The sequence below is a fragment of the Perca fluviatilis genome, chromosome 18 (genome assembly GCF_010015445.1).
Source record: "Perca fluviatilis chromosome 18, GENO_Pfluv_1.0, whole genome shotgun sequence".
In the NCBI taxonomy this organism is placed as follows: domain Eukaryota; kingdom Metazoa; phylum Chordata; class Actinopteri; order Perciformes; family Percidae; genus Perca; species Perca fluviatilis.
In genome coordinates, this window is record NC_053129.1 from 11,802,670 (window position 1) to 11,825,857 (window position 23,188).

The 23,188-nt window shown below is 44.3% G+C and overlaps 1 protein-coding gene across 2 annotated transcripts in view; it reads left to right on the plus strand.

Moving 5' to 3' along the window:
- ches1 (checkpoint suppressor 1) overlaps positions 1–23,188 on the plus strand; it is a 105,042-nt gene that overhangs the window by 38,527 nt on the left and 43,327 nt on the right. The gene's annotated exons all lie outside the window — the stretch shown is intronic.

Sequence of the window (23,188 nt, forward strand, 5' to 3'; positions counted from 1 at the left end):
AAACTGGAGTGAAGGGATCAAAAGGAGTGGATACTTTTTTAGGGAACAGTGTGATTCCATTCCAACACACACGCGCACGCACACACGCACACACACACACACACACACACACACACAGTTGTCAGGTAAGCTGAGCTAGAAGTTGAGCTAGAGGAAAGGAGGTGGAAAATACTCTCTTTTAAGAGTCCATTTTTTACCCCCCTTTACTTCACTCTGTGTGTGTGTGTGTGTGCACCCATATGTTGATGTATGTGTGTAAAAGAGCAGAGTTTTCAGTGCAGCAGGTAGCAAAGTCTTTGGTTGGAGGTTTCAAAAGCAGAACCGAATGGATTTTCTGTTTTCTCGGCTGACAATGAATGAGGCTTGATACATAGTAGCAGCTTCTTGTGCATGTGGATAAATGTGTGTAAGAGAGTGTGTGTCTGTGTGTGTGTGTGTGTGTGTGTGTGTGTGTGTGTGTGTGCCATATACGGCAAACAGGTTGAGGAGAGGCAGATCTGATCAGACGCACAGCAACAGAGGAGAGAGTGTGGCACAGGCTGAGCAGCAGCACATTGGATTACACACACACGAATACACACACACACACACACACACACACACACAAGCTCTGTGGCCAGCAGAACAGCTGGGAGAAGTGTGTGTGTGTGTGTGTGTGTGTGTGTGTGTGTGTGTGTGTGTGTGTGTGTGTGTTGTGTATGTTAGTGCCTGAGAGCGTTACACTTAACGCACCCATCTTTTGCATGTGCAGGACTATTAGCTTTTATATTATATTTGCTACTGTGTGTGTCTCTCTGAGTGAGTAAGTGAGTGATTGTGTGTGTGCGTGTGTATACCCATCTGAGGTTGTGTAAATATGTGCAGGGAAAGAATGTTCTGTCGTCTTTTCAGACAGCCTCTGCCCCCCCTCCCCGTTCTGGAAACAGGAGGTGGAGAGGGGTAAGGGGGAGGCTGGAGGGAGGAAGAGCGATCAGATGACTGAGAATAAGGCAGATGAGAAGATTAATCCAGTAGCGAGGGATGAAACGGAGACAGAGAGAGGAAGGAAAGGATGATGGAGATTTTAGGACAACGGGAGGAGGAGGAGGAGGAGGAGAGATGGAAAGAAAGCGGAGTGAAGGAGACTGGGGCTGACAAGCTTTCTCCAGGAGTGCTCGGAGTGCTGCTCATTCATAATTCACCTCCATGCCAAACGTTCATTCACATATTGACCCCCCATGGCTGCGCTCAATGGAGTTCTTGCCCCTCCACCTCTCCCTGTCTCTCAATGGACACCCCTGTGGTTTGACGTTCAGTTAGCCCGCTTCTTTTTCACTTTGGAGACGGTGGAGTTTCTCAGTGGAAGCCCACACCACTTTTGTCTGTTCTGGCTCTTTTGACACCAGTAGTTGTTTTTTTTCAGTTGGAAGCTCTGGCGTGAGATTGAATTGTGTAAATTAAATATTGAATTCAGACTCCACCCTAGACACAGATAATTGGTATGGATGGCTCAGTGGGTTAGTGCTCTCAGAACAACTGTTGTTAGGCTGATTCCCTCAACACAGCTAAAACAGTCCATAATGGATCTATAATTCATGTGCGAATGAATTGAATAGTCTGTGTTTTGAATAAAAGCACAGACGCTAGCCCATGATTTATTCAGCGTAAATACTCAAAAATGGCTCTTTTAATATTTCTGATTGTATTAGCCGTGCCTGGAGCTACACTCTCCAACCCACTGCTGTGCTCTGATCAGCTGTGGCCCATGAGCCATATGGCATATGAGTGTCTAAAATGCACAGTCAGAAAAAAAAAAGTGTACTGCAAGAGGTACAGACAGTCCTAAAAGGTACTACAGAAGTGCACCTTATCAGCAAAAGTGACTTGTGGACTACTGTGTTTACCTCTGTTATGTGGTCAGATAGTACAGTGAGTTGTTTGGTTTACCAAAGCTGCAGTAATGTAAAGATACAGCCGCTGTGCATCCATAGCAAAAGTAAGGTTGACATCATGGTGCCGATGTCAAGGGTTTGATTCCCACTGGATCAAGGCCCACTAAATATAGTTAAACTAATTAAAGGCACTGTCTCCCCCCCGCCCCCAAAGAAAAATTAATTATTAAAGCAACTTCAGCCATTACAACTTCATCTTTCGACCAATGAAAACCTCACTCCAAAATGACATAAACCAAGTAAATGGACTGTATTTATATGGTGCTTTTCTAGCGCTCACCGACTACTACTAAGCACTTTTACATAGCACAGGCGCCATTCACACACCCATTCATGCACTGTGGCCGAGGCTGCCACACGGTCATCAGATTAACATTCACATTCACACACCGATGGGAGCAATTTGGGGTTCTGTGTCTTGCTCAAGGACACTTTGACAGGGATCGAACCACCAACCTTCTGATTGGTAGGTGACTGCTCTACCGCCTGAGCCACAGCCAGACACAGTTGTACTTAGAAACTTTTTCGACACCACCCAAAACTTTTTTTAGGGACTGCTAAAATGGTTATTGCTGAGATCCATTGCATGTATCCATTGTAAAAAAAAAAAAACACTAACACTGTCATACCAACAGCCAAAGTGGTCTTTAAGATAGCAGCCAATAGCGTAGCCTGACAATCACGACACAAAAGCATAGACAGTATATAAACTGGACCAACAGATCCTGTGTCTCTGGACGGAGACCAGTGAAGGATATTAGAAGCACTTTTCCGGTGAGCGCTGAGCGTTACTGCGCAGCCTCCAACTGAGAGAGACGACGTAGATGTGACGTGAGCAACCTGTCTGAAAGTTGTAAGTCTTCTGGTAGCTGTGCCAGGAGAAATCTCAATCATTCCCAATCTTGCAGAGACGGAGAGCGTAGGTATATGTAAGGAGATAACATAGGCACAGGCTAATTATTGCTAACTAAAATGCTAGTTAACATTAGTAATTAAACCTAAACAGCTCATGTAAGTCGAAACTGCCTGCGAGCTTCTCCTGACTATATGGTAATTCCTCTACTGTGCGACAGTAAGTCGTGTGGTTATGACCCAATCGTTAGCCTATTTTTACAAAAACGTCTGCTACGGAGCCATAACGTGAGGTACAAGGTAATGAAGCCTTTTATACGTTGTCGTGTTTCTTTAGAAATAAACAATGGACAAATAGAGTCTTTAAACGCTTCAGATGTAAAGTTATTCGCTGTCAAAGTGACGTCAAAATGAATGTCAGTCAATGGAATGCTAACGGGAGGTGATCGTTTTGTAGCATCAAAATGGCGCCATAGGAGGTTCGAGTTCTGAAGCGAAGCTGACCCCCTTGCACAAAAGCTACTGTTGTGTTTGCTATAAGTTGTTAACTTTGTGTTTTTTACAACAATCACATACATGTTCATTCTGTCACTGTTTTTCATTGATGTAGCTAGCTAGCCTTGTAGCAAAAGTATGCCCGCATACTTTAATCCCGCCTACAAAGCTCTGATAGGTCGACTGCACAACACCAGACCATTTGGTTTTCATACACTGTTTTCAGACAGAGGAATGATTAGTAAATTAGTTTGTAGTTCGTCTACATCCACGACGTTCCACTTCTGGGATTGCTCCGGTGCTATTTTCCTCTTTCTTTGTGTGTGGCATTCTAAACTCCGGTGGATTTCTGAGGACTACGGTTAACTGCTCCTCAGATCTCTGCAGAGTAAATCCAGACAGCTAGCTAGACTATCTGTCCAATCTGAGTTTTCTGTTACACGACTAAAACAACTTTTGAACGTACACATGTTCCACCAAAACAAGTTCCTTCCAGAAACTTTTTTGCAGAGGCGGAGTTTAGTGCTGCCCAAGACGATTGTGATTAGTTTAAAGAAATGCCAAATAACCAGAGCACGTTTTTTTCTCCCATCCCAGAATGCTCTGTGGACTAGCCAGACCCTGCTCCACAGTGCAGTGGAGGAAGGTCTGACAATGCGAGACTAGTTTGTGGTCAGTTCATTTCTTTAAATTGTTTCCGGTAGGTGGCCTTTGCCTTTCATGTACTGATTCATGTGTTCAAACAAGTGGAGAGTTAAAAGCAAGGTTTTAAATTGCGGTGGAAACACAGCCGGCCTAGGAGGCCAAAATGGCTTACACGAATAATGCTCCTCTGTATCCCCCAGGTTATAATCGTCTTCAATAGGCCTCCTGCTGATTTGAAATGGACTCATTGTCCACAGTGATGGGCACCTCTGCACAATTAGCCTCTCTCTACTTAGTCGTGCTGAGCTATTGCTGCATCCTCACACAGTGGCACACAAATACACACTGACATGTACAGAGTTAGAGCAACACACCCCCCCCCCCCCCCCCCCCCCTTAAAAAAAAATAAATGTTTTTAAAAATAGATTTTGTACACCCCCCCAAAAAATTAAATAATGGGGCGTTACAGTGTGTTTTATGTTTACAAGTGGTGATGTCATGTTTGGTTTAGATCCATAACTGACGAATTGGAGGGCAGCTGTAGCGAGTTATCAGCCTGCTCAGCTCTGGCTCGGCTATCTGGTGGGTGCTTTAAAAGGAGCAGAGTTGAAGGAGTTGCAGTGTATGTGTGTGTGTGTGCTCGTGTGTCTCTGTTTTCGTGTGTGTTGTTTTCAGCGGTGGAGGCATGCACACGGTGACGCTGCTCTGGTTGCCAAGCAACACAGGAACGTGGGTGGAAGGATTTCCTGTCTTTAGGAAGCTTTGTTTATAAGTGTGTGTGTGTGTGTGTGTGGGGTATGTATATGTGTGTGTGTGTGTGTGTGTGTAGGTTTCAGTGTGCATTTCAGCAGTATGCTTGAGTGCTTGTGTGTTTTTAATGCACTCTTCGCCTCAAGTAAAAGTGCTAGAGAAAAGTCACTTAAGACACGCACACACACACACACACACACACACATACTCACACTGTGTACACACAGAGGAAAGGCAAAAAAAAGAGGCCCTTTCTAGTCTGTTGAGTTGGATTTGCGTTGCATAACTCCTCTGTTTGCAGCGCTCTTGTCTCCTCCTCTTCTACCCAAACACTCGCGCCATGTGACAGCCGCGACGCTCACGCCAGGCCGCCTCCCGCTAATGATGTCATCAGCGTGCCTCATTTTATGTCTCCTCTCACACATGAGATTGCAATTATGTGTTCTTGCCCTGCATGCGATCACACACAAAAACACACACACACAGCACGGCTGTCCTGCAGGCGTTGGACCCCGTGATTACGTAATTGACATTGAGCGAATGGGATGACGTCAGCTTGGCTCCCTCGGACTCTCCTGTCTCTCTGGCTAGCTACAGTGATGTCATACGTGGATGCAGCCATACACTGTGTGCGTGTGTGTGTGTGTGTGTGCGCGCGTGCGTGCAGACAAAAATGACCTCAGGAACCATCGGATTTATATAATGTGTTTATTCCTCCTCCTCTTTCCCCCTTTTTCTTCCCCTTAAAGTGGAAAGACTTCACAGCGTAGCTACTTTATTGTTCTGTTTGTGTTGTCCGTAGCAACACACAGCGTTTAAAGATGCTCGTGCAGCACACGCCCACTGTGGCAGCCTGTTGTGGCCCCCTGAGAGCGGCTTCTATTTGAAATGAATATCCCAGTGTCTCGCAACTGGTAACTCTGTTGCCTCGTTGCCCTCCGTCTGCGACCGTCTGACCCTTTGTTGATTCCCATCCCGAGGCTCGCCAACAATCACAGCCAGGCAGCGAATGAAAGGAGAAAGAGATGATGCTGGGTCGTCTCCACAGATACTGTACGTGCCAGTTCCTATTTCAGCAAAAGAAAACTAGTGTCATGGAGAAATTCGGTGGTTGGCCTTCTTCAGCTCTCAAAAAAAAAAAAATATATATATATATATATATCTGTTTTTAGCTCGCTGTTTTGAGCTACGGGGTTTTAAGCACAGAGGAAGAGTGCTCTATTTGTGTCTTGGGTTGAATAGGCTGCCTGTTGTGTTCTCCAAGCGTTGCGGTTGAATCTCTGAACATCAGCCATCTAACGTTGGATGGGAGAACTGGGAGCTTTTAACAGACCCGAAAAACACTCGCACAAAGGCGCACAAACACACTTTGTCTTTCTGCCGTCCTCCCAGTTTTTTCTCTCTCTAACCTCAAACCCCAAGCCGAAGGGAAATCACACCACACAGTGACTTAACAGTTTCTGAGCTGAGCAGCAACACACACGCACACACACACACACACACACACACAAAAGGTATAAATACACACACTCGCACATGCACAAACACAAATATGCAGATTTACCTATTAAACTGATTAGCATTAGCTCGGCCCCGCTAAGACCAAACCACAAGCGGTGCGCTGTACATTCCACTAACGCACACAGCAGCTTAACACTGAACAGGATGATTTGATCCCACTGCACAAACCGACACACACACACACACACACACACACACACACACACACACACATGCATAAATAAACCCAATGATACACACCCGCACTTACACTTCAGACCATAACAGCACCAATAAATCCTACAGTGCGTTTTACATGCAGTTTAGAACCCCCCCCAATTATATTTGTGTACACACCTTACCCCGGTTAAAATCTGACTTCTCATAACCCGGTTAACAGACGGGCTATTCCTGCATGTATACGCCTTAATCGGAGTAAGGTCGGGTTAAGCGCCTGCGCGTGTTCCGTGCTGCCCCTCCGCGCTCGGCTGGAGTGGTATTACCCGGAAGCAACTGCAGCGCTGTGACCGTCTGATACCGTTGCTATGATACAACAAAAACAAAACAAACAGTGGTTCTCGGATCAGCAGCGGCGGCAACCTGCGGGGGCCATCTGCTTCAATCCCCGCCGAGCAGCGGCCACCGGGAGATGGCCCAACAGATGGTCCGTCTCCGGGGCTGTCGACGCCGTCGCTTGGCAAAGAAGTAGAGGGAACGTGGCTCACGTTAACGTTAGTCAGCTAACGTTACCTCTAACCTCTAATTCCACCCGACACGGGGCGAAACTTGAAGCTTTAAGTCGTTACATTTTATTAATTTAATGGCAGGTCGGTATATTTTTAACATAGGTCAACCAGAAGAAAAAGCCTTATTCCGAGCAGTTGTGCATTGGAAGAGCGCCACCTACTGTACCGGAGGTAGAGTTACGCCCGTGATTCTCCCCATTCTTCCCCGCTCATGTGTACGGGGAGAACGGGCAGAACCGGGGTAAGACCATAACCCGGTTACTGCTGTAAGTAACGGTTGGACATACATACACACACATTCACACACTCACCCCCCACCCCCCAGCAGTCTTAGGGCCTTAGTCAGCGTCTGTGTGTCCATGCGTGGGCCTGTTCCCTGGCAGTGTGAGGGGAAAAAATACCTTCCCATATGATGTAAACACCAAAGTCCCTGTGTGTGTGTGTGTGTGTGTGTGTGTGTGTGTGTGTGTGTGTGTGTGTGTGTGTGTGTGTGTGTGTGTGCGCGTGCGCGCGTGTGTTTTTGCGAGACACACTGGCATTCGCTGAGATAGGATTCGCTCCCTGTGACAGTTTACCAAATTATTCCACAACACTGTGCAGTTTCTTTTTAAAGATAAGTTTCTCTGCCATCTCTTGCTTTGTTCCACTGCACACAGTGGAAAGAGACGACAGAGACGGAGGAGACAGAGGGGCTAAGTAAGCAAGGTAAAAACTGAGGCCACTGCTTGTAACTCAATTATTTTAAATGTCTTTTATTGATTTTATGATGGTTTTAGAGCCCCAAGTACTTTGTTTTAAGTAATCCCGAACCAGTGAACTTCATTATTTTGACTGTATTATAGACAATATAATTATTGAGTCTTTAGGGAGCCCCTTTGTGTTTTTTTTTTTCTTCTGTTGTAATACATGACTCACGTATTAAATGTGTAATGTATGATTGTGTGTGTGCAAAGCAGGAGGAAATGCCAAACTGACTGTACTCATAATGTCACGGCTGCCTAGATCAGAAAACATGTGATTCAACGAGTTATTCAGATTTGGCTCCCTTTCCTGTCACCTGCAGGCTCATTAGACTATACCGCTCCCAATCGGAGTATCTTCACCCACGGCTTGAGAAGAACCTTTGCAACGGCGTGCTATATTTTTCTCCCAAGCCAATCAGCAGAGCAGACTGTAAACACGTTGTAGCAGAAACCTATAATACAAGTATGGACCTGAAAATGAGCATAAGTCCCCTTTAACACACTCTAATTGTCACTGTCATATGCAGTGAAAGGCTTGCTCTGTAGATCCAGGCGGTCATTAAGGACAGCAGCGCTGCAGCACTAGCAGCGCTGCGGTGGACAGTTGCATTAAAGAAAGGGTCAGGTTCTGATCAGCTTCATTTTAGCCGTTATCCAATAGGATCGGCTTAAAACAACCCCAGTTTTCACATGCTGAGTTGTAGTCCCCATGACGAGTAAACTAATCTTAATTGGAAATATTGATCAAGTGTCCCTCTCAGCAGACAGTGAACTGGCTCGCTGCTGCAACTTCTGCATTTCTATCTTTTCATTTTTCATTTGTCACATCGCGGGGCCCAGATCCAGCACTTTTAATTCATTTTGGCAAATGATACAAATAGGGCTGGGTCGATTTGGAGAAAATCAAATATCACGATATTTTTGACCAAATACCTCGATATCGATACCGCAACGATATTGTAGTGTTGACTATTGGTGCTTTCACAACATATTTACACAATGAGACCTTTGATAAATAATCATCAGTAATGTGGATATAATGACTACGTGGGTAAAGGCAAATAATAGAACAGTTACAACAGTCTGGTGAGTTCAGAAAATGACATCACTTTACTGTAATGCAGCCTTTAAAATCAGGAAAAGACAACACTTCTGCCATATTAAGATATTACGATATCCAAAATCTAAGGCGATATCTAGTCTCATATCACGATATTGATATAATATCGATATATTGCCCAGCTCTAGACACAAATCTGCAGTATTTCTGTCAGGGAGCAAATCAGGTGCAGGCTAAATGAACCAGCATGGATTCAGATTGAAAACAGACCTGTTGTTCAAACGGCGCAGGGGGGGGGGGGGCGTTTTTAGAACTAGCGGTGAGACATGAAATCGGATCCAGGAAGTTCAGTTGAAGTATCAGATGTATGTAAATGTTTATCAGACGCCAGAACACCGCACAACAGTTCGTAATACTCACAGACAGGATTTCACAACTCTGGAAAGTCTTCGTGGGAGCAACTATTTTCTCTTTAGTCGGCAAGGTAAACCATAGAAGTACTCAGTTACCCAGTAATCTACCGGGGCTTTGTGCTCGCATGGACTTGATTGCCCATCGCAGCTTCTTGCCAGATGGCGTCACGTCACAGCCAAGGTTAGGGCTGCTTGATTATGGAAAAAAATCATAATCACGATTATTTAGGTCAATATTGAAACCATATTTGGAAAGATGTTGAAATTATTATTTATTTCAGAAACAGTGAAACAGTATAACAAACCAACAGTGAAAACTGGAACTAACTTTCTGTCATATTTGCTGAAACGGACCCTATGTTCCAGTAGAACTACATGAAGCAGGTCATACAAAAAGAAATCCGGCTCCTCTGGCACCACCTCCAGCCTGTAGTGCGCTTTGCAAAAATCCACCGCTCCCTGTTCAGATGCCCCAGTAAGGGCCGGGGGGGTGTATAACTGCTCAATCATTGCTCATGCACACGCATTCATTCTCCCTTGTGGTGGGAGGGGCTTAGAGACCGTTTTGGGCTTTAGCAGTAAGGGGGGGAAGGACTGAGAAGCTGTCAACGTTCCAATTTTTTGGCAAAGTCCTGGATCTTCACAATCCTACCTATGGCACCTTTTTAATACTTTTCACGTTTTAACTTTTTTTCCCCCATTCAGAACACAAGAGTTTACCTGCAACATAATCGTTTTTCTCGATAACTCTGTATTTGTGATCGTTAGGAGCCGATATCGTAGCCGCGGTTAAAGTCCGATTTAATTGCACAGCCCTAGCCGAAGCTGAGCCTGGTAAAATGATTTGCTGGAGCCCTCTGCGTTGGTACACCCCTGCACCGGCGGACTGTTTATGTTTTGAAACAACACTATGCCCAAAGGCATCGAGGCAGAGAGGACAGGAGCCATGTTACCGTGGTAACCTATAAAGAATTCAGTACACAGATGGGCTGAGCTACCTGCAGTCCTGATGAAACGTTCTCGTTCTTGTGTTCTGTGTATGGCGATGTTGTCTGCAGGCGCCCGCTGTACAGGGTTACAGGAGTTACGGCAAGCCCCGAGGAAACCAAACTGAATGGAAGTTTGCTCAAAAGTGAGAATGTGACCTGATGTGTGGCCTGAAACGCGTATTTTACACCTATAAGCACCAGTAGCTGTGATTGAACAAGCTAGTCTGCTGCCAACTGTACACTTTGGTTTGACTGTGGAGTGCTAACAATGGTGCGAGATTTATTGTGGTCTATAACGAAGGACCCGCACATTCAAACACATTTCTGCGCAAACGTTGAGAGCCAGGCGCGAAACAATCGTCGGCTGTCCCCATTATTCATCAGAACTACATTCAGATCTGGTCAGGGGGCACATACAGTAGGAGATTATATGTGTTTGTTGCTAGGCAACTTTGTCACAATACCACCGTGACCTTCCGACCCTGCCAAGTGTGGTGTTACTGTCCCCGTCTCGCACTCGTATGCGTATGTGTGTGTTATCTGAGACGATGGTGCGACTGTCGCATTGCAACTGAGAACAGCTGTGATTTCACTGTGGTTTGGACAACACACACACTGTGTGTGTGTGTGTGTGCGTGTGCGTGCGTGTAAGAGTGTGCATTTGCAGTTTAGTTTGTGTGCATTTATGTCCGCGTGAAGCCGCCGTCAGTGTTCATCTATGCACACACCCACAACAACATAATATGGCACACTGTCACTTCCACAGCGTGATAGCAGCATGGACCCATTCAGCCAAAATGCAAGCCCCCGCCACCACACACACACACACACACTCACACACACTCAACCCTGTTGTCAAATCGCAGCAGAAAATAGTGAGCAGAGGGAGCGACGGAGCAGGCATTTCCCTGAGGATCCATTCATGTAAAATACTGTTATTCAAACCTCCCTCCCCCTTATTCAATAGTCTTATTCATCTTTCTCTCTTGACTGCAAAATCAAACACGCCTTGTCTTCTGCTTCCCGGCAAGAGCCCTGTGTGCCCGTGCACACGCCAACTCTTGTGTGTGTGTGTGTGTGTGTGTGTGCGTGCGCGTTTTTCTCCGCTCTTCTCTATAAGAGGAATGTCCTTGGCCTGTCCGACCCGTGCGCTCCCACTGAGCCCTCCGTCAAACACCTGGGGCGGGTTCTCCCGCGCCGCTCCAGCCAATCAGGAGCCCGGGCAGTTAATGACATCAGTAAGCGGAGGATCTTCAGGACCGTCCCCTCGAGGTGATTCGTCAGACAGAGAGAGAGAGAGAGAGAGCGAGAGACAGAGAGAGTGCTCTTATTGTTATGATGATTAAGTGTTATATGAAGGGCTATCAGAGGAGAGCCCCTTAATGAAAGTGGAGCACAGAGAGCCGAGGCGGCGGTGGCAGCAAAGCTGTAGAGCGCTACAGACGGAGGCTGGGAGATATTGAGCAAGGTGTAGAGTAAGATTGGAGCGAGCGAGAGAGGGTAAAATCAGGAGAGTTTAAGCTGGGAGAAGACAGAGATGGTGAGAGAGAGAGAGAGAGAGAGAGAGAGAGAGAGCGCGAGGGAGCGCAGGGCTGAATATTCAGCAGCTGTGTCCAGACTTGCTGACTCTGGGTGTTCATGCTCTGAATGTACCATGAGAGGCAGACAGTGTGCGCAGGAAACCGCTGCAAAAAGCGCAAAAGGGGAAGAAGGAGGGAAAGAGAACAAGTGCATGTGTCCACGAATGCATACAAATGTGCGTGGTTTCTGTCTCCCATGTGCTGTTTTTATCCGTGCAGGAATGCAAGCGTGTGTGTCCGTGCATGTGTGAACACTGGAGTTACCCTCGCCGTTTGGTAAAAGAGTGGAACGCCCTGCCTCAGAGGAAAATTCCACACTCAGCTGCTCCAACGCATTGTTATTTTGTGAATATGCGGTTGTCATTTGCCTTTGTGTTGTATCCGCTTTCCCTCGGCCTCTCTCGTCAGCTTCAGTTAGAGATTTACTACATTTCCCAGAATGCCTCTCGACAACATCAGCCCCCCTCCACACACACACACACACACACACCCTGAGAATGTGCTTTAACTTGTTGATTATTTAGCTGCAGGTGTACGACGTCTGTAGAGAGACTCGTGGATGCGTTGCATTATGGTCTATCATCATGAATGGTGTTACTGGTGAAATTTGTAAGCAGATGTATTGCTCCCCCAGTATGAATGCATTTCGGTGCAAACTGTAGCCTCTAGAGAGAAGCTCTTGCTCTTTGATCTTGAAAAGCAGAGCCCCAAACCATCACTAAACAACAAAAATGGGACCAGACTTCCTTCACGTTTACGTGTTTAAAGTTGGATTTTTTTTTTTTTTTCTTCGTCTGTGTAGCTTCCAGCACACCTAAAACTATTTCATTGGTATGGGTTTCACTGGAGAGTTGAAGTGTCTTGATTGTGTTCCACAGGCTTTTCCACCCTTACAAGAACACGATTATGGAGGAAACACTTGGAGAACGTAGTTTTATTTGCCTGTCGAGTTGATGTTTTCGTCTCCGTGCTACGGTTTAGTTTTCCTCAGAAGCGGAGACTGAAATCAACTTGTTTGGCCCAGGGGCTGTTAAACAGAAGAAAAAAAAAAATGAACCTGCCAGTAATCATTTTCACCAGCCTCACCACAACTACGACTGCTACTATTACACAAGTCATTTTTCATTGTTCATGTAATATGTTAGCATACTTGTTGTCAGTGCCATTTTATATGCATGCATGTATTCATCTAAAACTTGCTCACACAGAGAGCCGATCGAGTGAGCGGAATTGAAGTGCAGTTTTGAAGTTTGAGATGAGGCTAAAATAAATAATGTGCAGTGAGGCATTTAAATGTTTCAGCCAGCAGCCCAGCTAGTAGATTTGTATGCGTCAGAACATGATTGTGTAGAGATATACTCTCTTTAGAGACAGCTATTGATAGGGTTAACTTAAAGAGGAACTGCACGCTAAATAGTTTTTCTTGCAGGGTTAGGGTTAGTAATAACATGGATGATGCTGTGGTTCTTCCAAACAGTACACATACCGTGTGCTCCAAATTTGCTTGTATTTGTCTGCTTGTATTTGAAAGTTCGGTTCAGCCGAATTCTCTTAAAAGGCCATACATGTGCTTGTGTTGACTGTCAAAGCTCCATCAGGCTTCCTGTCTTTCCAGCAGAGAAAAGGAGAGTGTGATGGTATCTTCTCATGGCTGGTTGGCTCTGACTACCAGCTGTATGCGGCTGTCCCGTTCCACACTGAGCGGTGGTCTACCAGTGTCCATGTGTCCACACACGTCTCTTATAGTCTTTGCTCCCCTCACTCCTCACTGTGCATTTTTTTAAATATGCTGGGAGGGAGGGTTCTAGCTGAATTGGAGTAACCCTCTAAAGCTTTCTACTAAGGGTGGGGGGGAAAAAATCGATGCACGTGTGTATCGTGATTGTTTTGTGACAATTTTTAAAATCGATTCCTTTCCCTAGAATCAATATTTTTATTTTTTTTATTTTTAACAATGATTAACCTAATTATTTCTGTTCATACGGTACCGCTGACATCATATTTGTTTCCAGCAAAACAGAGCGAAAGCAGAAAATCCATGTTATGTACTTCTTTACAAGTTAAATAAATGTGACGTGCATTCTTTTGAGAAATGCACATCAAAAATGTCTCATGATATATTGCCTCTAGAAGTGTATTATTCACCTTTTTGTTTTTGTTAAAGAAGGAAAAGAAAATCGTAATACTCTATACTATCAAATAAAGTTGTATTTCTACTGTCTACTTTACAATTGTCGCAACGAAATAACGATTGCCGTCGTGATAACCTTTAAAGAGTTTTCCTCATATTTTAAGTCACTGTGCAGTGTTTTGGCATCTGATAAGTCCTCAAACCCCTAGATGTATTACTCCCAACTAAATATATGCTGGATCGTAATTCATTGACTACATTTCCATACACATAAAATTCTGGTTTTTGCCCTTATCCCGAAAAAGACAATATTCCGACTAAGCTGTTTACATGGCTAATGAAAGTGAATATTCCACTAATATTCCCATTTACATGTAGCCGTGCAAAGTAAGATTTTTGGACTTGTTGGACCGTGTGAACGCAGCGTTCCTCTTTCATTCCTTCAACCTGCTTTTTGAAGAGTCGGCGTAGCGATGTGTGGGCATATCCAAAAACCTGTTGATATCCAAGTCTTTGATAATGTTTAAAAGTTGCCGTGTTTCTCCTTCTTATCGAGTCTGCAGCTTTGCAGACTGTTGGCTGGTTGGTTTGGGTACAGCAACCATAGCAACGCACAGAGCTGACCGTAAACAGCCGTAAACAGGAAAGAGGCCATAAACTGCGCTTAAAAACCCTGATTCTGAATGCCCTGTATACATGTCCTAAGAATGCCTCTAAAACCTGAATAATACCAGAATAACCCACATGTCTTAATCGGAAAATGCTATATTCGGAAAAAGGCCTTATTCGGAATATCCAACGGGAATATGCTGTTCACGTGACCTGTATCAAATTCAGAATATTGTCATATTCAGAATAATAGTGGAATATTGGTGTGCATGTAAACCTACTCAGTGTCTCACTGTACCTGATACAACACATCCTCCACCAGAGATGGCAGACATCTCTACGGCCGATATCTCCAGCACTGGGCAACTCACACCAAAACAATCTAGATTGCTAAATTGCACTACAGGTAAGAGGAAAAATATGCATTTTTGATTTTAAGGTGAACTGTCCCTTTCAAAATTCTGTGTATTGTATCATATTATGTGTAGAAGACATTGGGCTATGTTTAGACCAACGATAACGCTGTGTGGAACAGGCCAGCATCCTCATTCATTTCACTAAGACCAGCTCCACCCAAAAAACCACAAAGACCTCCGGCAACAAAAACGTTTAACCTTGCTTAACTTTTGCCACAATGCAGTGCAATGCGTCTAATCTGGCAGCTCACTTCATTGGCTAATAAAATGCATGCACACGCACATACCCGATAGATTTGATTGTATCGTGAGCAGCCTAGTTATACTGTTTACTTCAGGAATGTCGTGACGAAGAATAAAACCCCATTAAATTCTGTAAAAGCCTTCCTCAATCTATTGAGGTACCACTGTGAAGATTTGGCATCAGATGAGCCATCCAATTCCTGGTTCTACTACACCTGGATGGTTTTTCCTCGTCTCATCTGTGTCTTTGAGTGGGTATGTTGCTTGTGTGTATGGTTAATGTTTAGGGTTGGGTATCGTTTGGATTTTTCCCGATACCGGTGCAAAAAAACCCAGATGCTTTTAAAACGGTGCCAGTGCCTGAACCGATACTTTTAAAAAGTTTTTTTTTTAAAAAGGAGCATAAAACGACAGTCGGCAACATTTAAGAACAGCTTGTTTATTGCTAAGGCCGTATGGTCAAAATTAAATGAATTATTAGGAAAATTATTAATTATTACAATAACTTTGAACGCACCACGAGGCTGGCGAGGCAAGTTGCAGGTAAACATACCATCTGTGTTATTTTTCCAATGTTAACTAGCGTCACATGCAGCGACGTTTCTGTTGCCTCTTACATCAGTTATTAGCCCCGGATCTTGTTACCCAACCCTATCACTGTTGGTATGGGTGTGTCTTTGAGTTATTCTGCAGCCAACAGATGGAGCCTTTATTAGTTTATCCAACAAACATAACTATTACTGGCACACATGTGGCACCGACCAGATGGAAACTTCAGTCGTTGTCAGGAAGGACGCTGTAAGATGAACTGTGAGTATGTAAGGTAGTAATGTGGAGGAAGGTTGTACAATTCTTGCATTGGAGCTCAATCAAAGCGTGATCGTGTTATGCTATCGTAAAAGGCTGAAGAAGTGGAGGCAGATAAAGCATCAGTTGCCCTCCGCTTTCCTTTAGAAATTACCAGCTGAAAAGGAAGCTTCGCCACTTGTTTTGCCCCCTCCTTTTTCTCGTACACATCACCCCTGGCTAAAGGAATGTAGCGGAAAACGAGGGACTCGAGATCGTAGATCAGAGGCCTTAATACGAACCACATTGTGTGTTGTTCTTCCCATCTCCTGTGTTCTCCGCATCAGGAGTGAAACAGCCTTTGATGAATATCTACAAAGAGATTTGAGACCTGTAAAGAGAGGCAATTTAGCCAGGTATGTTATCTTAAGCCTGGTAATTTGGGAATTTAATTCACTCATAGGGGGAGCCAGGGGAGCCTGTGGTTGGTGTTTATCAGGCAGACTTGCATGACGTCTGTGCATTGAAATAGAGAGTTCCGGGGTTATCTAATCAATGACTGACCACCTCTTAAGTCTGGGGTTATCAGAGCTCTGATCCCCCTTCCTTTTTCTTCCTGCTGCCGTACCATGGATCAGGCCCCGTCTTTCCCCTGAGTTACACATCTAATCACGGCACCATCATCCCTCATCCCTAATTCTGTTGGCAGGGCCTGTCAAACAGCATACGCTGGAAGACGGGGTGACTTTGAAATGCTGCTAATGACCCTAGGATATAACTACCCTCTCTCTCTTTTACACCCCCTCACTCTTTCTCTCTTGTCCACTCCTGTCATTTGCACTCGCGGTCATCCTCTTTCTTGTTCACTGCAACTCTCTGGATCTACCGATAGCAAAATGCAAGGGAGAGGGCGTGAGGGGAAACAAGGACTCATACTTTTTCTTTGTGTGATGATTCAAACTGGATGTGGACAAGCTGTGGGAGCCAAAGTGGTTAAGGGTTAATGTGAAGAGGAGCTTTTGTCCAAATGTTATTTAACCTTTATTTAAACTGGGAAGCCCCACAGATTAAAAAATCTCCTCCATCCAATGGAGGCCGGCCAAGTCGCAGCATCCAGGCACACACAAACGTCTCTGAGAGAGAGAGAAAAAACGCACACACAAAAGCAAAATACAATCAAAGCCACATAGCCGAAAGACTGCTTTATAAGCAATCCAGTAGGCAACACTTCAGTGTCAAAAAATCAGCAGGCTCATTGCCAAACCTGTTTAAATCTTGACTAAACAAAGCAAAGACAGCTCCTTATTGAGCCTGCTTCAAGAACCTTGATTAACCATTTAAACTCACTGAGAGAGCTTTCAGCTTTAAATCATTTCGCAGCCAGTTCCATGAAGAGGGAGCGGGGTACATAAAGGTGCTCTTGCCTAATTCAGCTCCGATGTTAGGGACAGATGACAGAACCAAATCCTGGGACAGCAAACAGTAATTGTGCCGTTATATATTTTTATGGAAAACTGAAGCATGGAGTAAGTCGAGCAGTGGACGGGGCGGCTGTCAGCTGGAGCATAGAAGGGGACACTGATGAGAGACAGAGGTACAGTCGGTAACACAGCTCAGTGCTACAGTGGAGACAAGAACGGGTGATGCACGTGAATATAAAACAGCTTAATCAAGTGCTAGCGTGGCAATAGAAGCATCCATTCTGTCTCTGCAGAGGAAAACCTGATTTCGACCAAACCTTTTATGCATTTGAGTCCCACTTACTCCTTTCCACAAGCTTCTTCTACTTCCCCGGCAGCCAATTCTTTCCATTCAGCATTTCAGATTTGAAACTTGCTTGAAATAGGCAATCTATTACAGGGAGTTTTTTATTTATTTATTGTAGTAATAGTCTTTTTTTAGTGGTATGCGCGGTACTCCCGGAATGGACTACAATATATTCAAAGAACTGAGAAAGTAAAATCAAAATCGTCCTGTGCATACCATGTAATCGCAATGTTTCTGGTTCAATTCTGAGTCTTTGTTTGCATGTAATCTCCCCTTCCTCTTTCTATGCTGCTATACTTGCTGTCGTTTTAAAGCAATCATGTCATACGTGTCAATGTCAAACAAGAGTCTACAGCCATGCTTGGGGCTCTGTGAGGCTGTAGTTAGGCACAGCGGTACGTTGGGCTAAGTGCTAATGCATGCTAACAGGCTCACAATGACAACGGTAATGTTCAGCTGGTATGTTTACCACGTTCACCGTGTTTAGTTTAGCATGTTAACTGATTGACCCTAAACACAAAGTGCAGCTGAGGCTGATGGGAATGTCATTAGTTTTGCAGTTATCTGGTCACAGACCAACGTATTGGACACATTTAGATAGAATAGATGATTTTTGAACTAGATGAAAAGTTATTACAGGGCAACATGAACGATTACCAAAGTCCGTGGGATTCATCCCCTGGGGATCATGGATATCTGTACTAAATGTCATGGACAATTTATTCAATAGATAGTTAACCTATAAAAAGAAAATTGTGATACTGGTACCTGAGGTTTGGTACTGATACCAAATTTTTTTTTTTACTTACTTTGCATATTTAAATCCAACTCTGTGTCATGGCATTGTGTGCGGAGGAACCGTTTTTGGCTTCATTCTTTAGCAGTAGCGTGGTCTCGCGTCATTTGGTGGATCTTGGCGGACCTCTGCTGCCCAGCTCCGCGGGGAGCTCTGTGCGCTAATGCCGCAGAGGGAAGCCACACACACCGTTCAGCTGCACACACTGCCCACACTAAGATGACACAGAGCTGGTTTAAAATCTGCAAAGTATACCTTTTAAAACAGAAGCCAAAGTTCTTGAAGGTCTAAAAAGTATTGCACTAGCACTACACAAACATTGACGGCGTGGAAAGGATTCAATATAGATGTACCTTACTTGAATTAGAATATTTGCATATTATATTTATAATATAATATATATTATAATATTTGTTGATGCACAGTTGATCTGTTGGGATTGTGCAAATATTCAGATAACTAAAAATAAGATTGATATCCTGAGTAAATAAATTCTGCATGAAATGTATTATTTAATAGGATTAAACATGCATATTAACTTCTAAGCGAGGTGCTAAAACGTGCCTGATGAAGAGAAGCATTTGAAACTCCCATAATAGTCTGATTCCTCATATCACTTTTCCCTTTTTTCTTTTATTTTTTTTGCCCGTTTGTGAGTTTGTAAACAGTCTGAATTTAGTTTTGTCAGCATTCAGAAACACACTTGAGTTGACATAAGGTATTTAAGTCGTGTTAAAAACAGCTTGTAGGAGTGGGAGGGAGGAGTGAAGGATGTAAGCAGAGTTGTATCATCAGCAGAAGCCGTGTATCGTCAGCAAAGCCAGGACTGTATAGGCTACTGACAAACTGCTGCCTCACTCCCTTGCTTTCTCTTTTTCACTTTTTCAAATTCCACTGTCTCCTCTCAACCAGAACATATTTCTGTGCTGCAATCACCTTCTTTTTTTTTTCTGCCAACGATGATCTAATAAAACTCTTCCATCTCGATATACTTTCTCAACCAAACATGAGGCCACGCAAGTCTCTCGATCCCAAACTTCTCTCACCAAGTTTGACCTCATTTGCTTATTGATTCCAATCTACCATTTCAGCCAAATTTGCACCAGGCTCAAAGAGCAGAGCGAGTTAGAGAAGCCAGAGAGGGCGGACCTTTTGGAAGCGGACGGGCTCTTCCAGTGGTTGTTGCCATGGTTTTTTGTTGTCGGGACAAACTGTCGGCCAGTGGCTGAGAGCCTGAGCTGCTGTTTGTTAAAGATAAGTGGAAAAGCCAGAGGGGAAAGAGAAAGAGGGAGGCAGACAGACACAGAGAGGGAGCCCTGTTTAGTCCCCCCCCCCCCTGGTTTTTGACTGCAGGACTTCCAACTGAAAAACACTCACTACCTCAAAGCTTCGTCCACCCCCCCCCCTCTCAATGTGGGGATCCTGATAGATCACGCTCCCTTCTTTAAACTGTACACCGAGCCGTTCTCCTTGCGTTTCCCTGACCCCGCACCCCTCCCTGCCCCGCTATCAAAGCCCTGTTGGCTGTGCACTGGCCGCTTTGATATACTATAGTGTTTCTGGCAGTCTCTCTCTCTCTCTTTTTCTCTCTCTGTCTCTCTCACCTTTCCCACAATATTGTAAAAGAGCACAGAGCACCAACAGGGACCTGCTCACTGTCAAAGAGAAAAGACAGGGAGGCCTTAGAGAGAGTGACGGAGGGACTGAGTGAGGAGAGGAGAGGAGAGGAGGAACAGGTGGTTGCAGTAGCCCCTTTCACACAGCCTGTTCACGGTGGGACTTATGCGCCTTCAAGTCGCCTCGCCGCCTGTGTGAAAGTTACAAAGACGGCATGGGGGAGGGGGCGGAGTTGTTGCACCTTTAAGCCGGCAGCGGAGGTGGTTACAGAGCCGTAACAGAGCCGAGCCGACGTCTGTGTGAAAGGGACAGCCGCCATGGCGGGACTACATACGGTAGGGATGCACGAGTTGACCCACAGGTAGGTCAAAAAGTGACAAAGCATTGTTTCGAGTAGCCAAAGTTATTAATAACTTACAGAAACGTTGCGTGCAACTGTCCACCTTTCTCTTCCACTCGCTCTCGACCCTTCTCTGAAAACACACACACACACAAGGGTGCTGCGGCCTTCTCTGTCCTCTCTATTGACAGGTGTGCTACTATAATGCATACTTAGAGTTGCGGTTTGTGGGTCCAATCAGGTTCGCGTGGTTGATTAATGGAGCGAATCGGCTCACACACACACTGGAAGCCGACGTTGTTGTGTTACACATCATGCCTCTTTTGAGCCCAGAATGCCGAGGGATTATGCCGCCTTTGCTTGGTTCTGTGTGAATAACACATTGCACATTGCGCATTACGGCGCTATTGCGGAATCTCTGTGTGAAAGGGGCTAGTGACAGTGTTATTATTTTATCAATGTTACGGTTCTTGTTGGCATCTAGGTTTACAAGATCTAACATGCTAATGCTAAGCTAATCTAATTGTGTCCCCCCTCCATCTCTGCACTGAAAGAAAATTAATAATTATATTATTTGCCATAAGTTGAACTATTTCTATAAATTCAGAAATCAGCTCATCGTTTCACGAGAGGAGACCCCCCCTGCTCCTTTGGTCTTGTTAAACCGCGAAAACACGGTCCACAATAATGAAGTGCTTCTAGAGAGTTCTGTTTCTTTCTCTTAACAAATGATCTTCCGCGGCTACATTTGTCATTTTAACCGGCAACAGCAATGAGCGGTGCCGGGTTAAAATGAGAAGCCAGCGACCTTGCATGTGTTGTACATGAATTGCTCTTTGCTGAAAGTGAGAGAGGTGATTCTTAATAATATATTTGTTAACCTCTTAGCTTATCAGATCTGGGTATTTTAGCAGTTTGGAATCCCAAAAAAAAGAAAAGAAACTGACCCTATTGGCATCTCGCAGTAGTAGTGGTAATGATGTTTTTGAACACAAATCAACACATGTTGAATGCCACAACAGGAGAGCGCACTGACTTGACTTGAACTGAGTGAGTGAGAAAATAAAGGACTGACCGAATGAGCAAGCAAGCGAGTGAGTAACTGAGTGAGCGTGCATGAACGTGTGATTGCATGTGGTGTGTCATGGCCATTACCATGGAAGTCCAGAGCCCTGAGCATGGGCTTTTTTTAAGCTTGACCTGACTGTTGCAGTCAACCACACACACACACATACGCACACTATCCCTGCCCGTTACCAAGGGACCTCCAGGCTGCGCACACACACAAGTCACCTTCAAGCGTCCACATTCGCAACCTCCGTTTGCTTTTGTGTGTGTGTGTGTGTGTGTGTGTGTGTGTGTGTGTGTGTACGTCTGAGTCTGATTGTTCGCCTTCCTCAGAGAGCGAGGATGAGCGTGACTTCATGATCGCTGGCTTCTGATGAATCACACCAAACTTACTCTGTTTGCCTGATGCAAATGTCTGTTTGCTTTGTTGGTTAGCCTACTTTGGAGGACAGAGGCTGTGTGTGTGTGTGTGTGTGTGTGTGTGTGTGTGTGTGTGTGTGTGTTTTGTGTGTGTGTGTGTGTGTGTGTGTGTGTGTGTGTGTGTGTGTGTGTGTGTGTGTGTGTGTGTGTGTGTGTCTGTGTCGTCTTGAATTATTCACTGGCAGTATTTGATTTTCCTCCACCATACCTTACACGTGTCCTTTCTGAGCTTTTGCCTCGTAGTTACTGTGTGTGTACATCCACTTCACAGTACAGTGCTGTTCTTACAGCGTAAGCATTGGCCCCATTGATGTGTTTTTTGCTATAATTTTTCAAGTTGAAAGTTCTGGGACTCTGTTCCCCTAAATATAATGTTTATTATGTGCTTATTATCTGCTTAGTTGGTTTGCCAATAGACAGAGGGGCAATGTTTAATCCTCTAGCAGACCAGGCTCTGTACTTAAACATATAATGTTCAGGGTGCAGAACAAGGGCCTCGACCCATTTTAATGTAAGCCCCAATAATTAAGTTTCTTATAAGCTATACAGTCCATTACTGCTATGCCTGATTTTGTAGTTTGGACAATATATATTATAACAGGTCAGCAACTAACGACTATTTTCATTATCTGTTAATCTCTCAATTATTTTTCTGATTTATCAATGGATTGCTCAGACTATAATAGGACTAGGGCTTATGACGATTTATATTGTCAAAATGACAAAAATGTCTATATATCTATATATATATATTTTTTTTTATTTCGTTTATATCACAGTCGAAAAACCAGCATTTGTCAAGTACTTAATTCACACAGGAGTATACACAAACAGGCTTGACATGTTGTTATTTCATACTTGCACTATTTATCTATTGAATTACAAGATAACCTGCCATATTGTGATCTATAGGCTATTGTTATCGAGAAATGAAATTAACTATATTGGGAGGGAAAATTTTGGCCATTTTAGCCAGCCCTAGACTATAATATTTTAGATAGACAGAGACTTTATTGTCAAATTCAGGTGCACTCAAGTACTGGGCTCAAATAAATAAATAAATAATGTTCCCATTCATCATCCATCCATCCATACTCACTCATACTCACATTCACGCCAGCATACTTACCATATACTCATTGCCAACATATGCAAAATATTACTATTATTATTATTTACACAATATTATTAAATTACAAAATAGTAAAACAAAAAGGCCAATTTAAATTTCCCTGAGCCAAAGGGGACACCTTCAGATTGCGTGTTTTGTCTAATCAGTTGTCCAAAACCT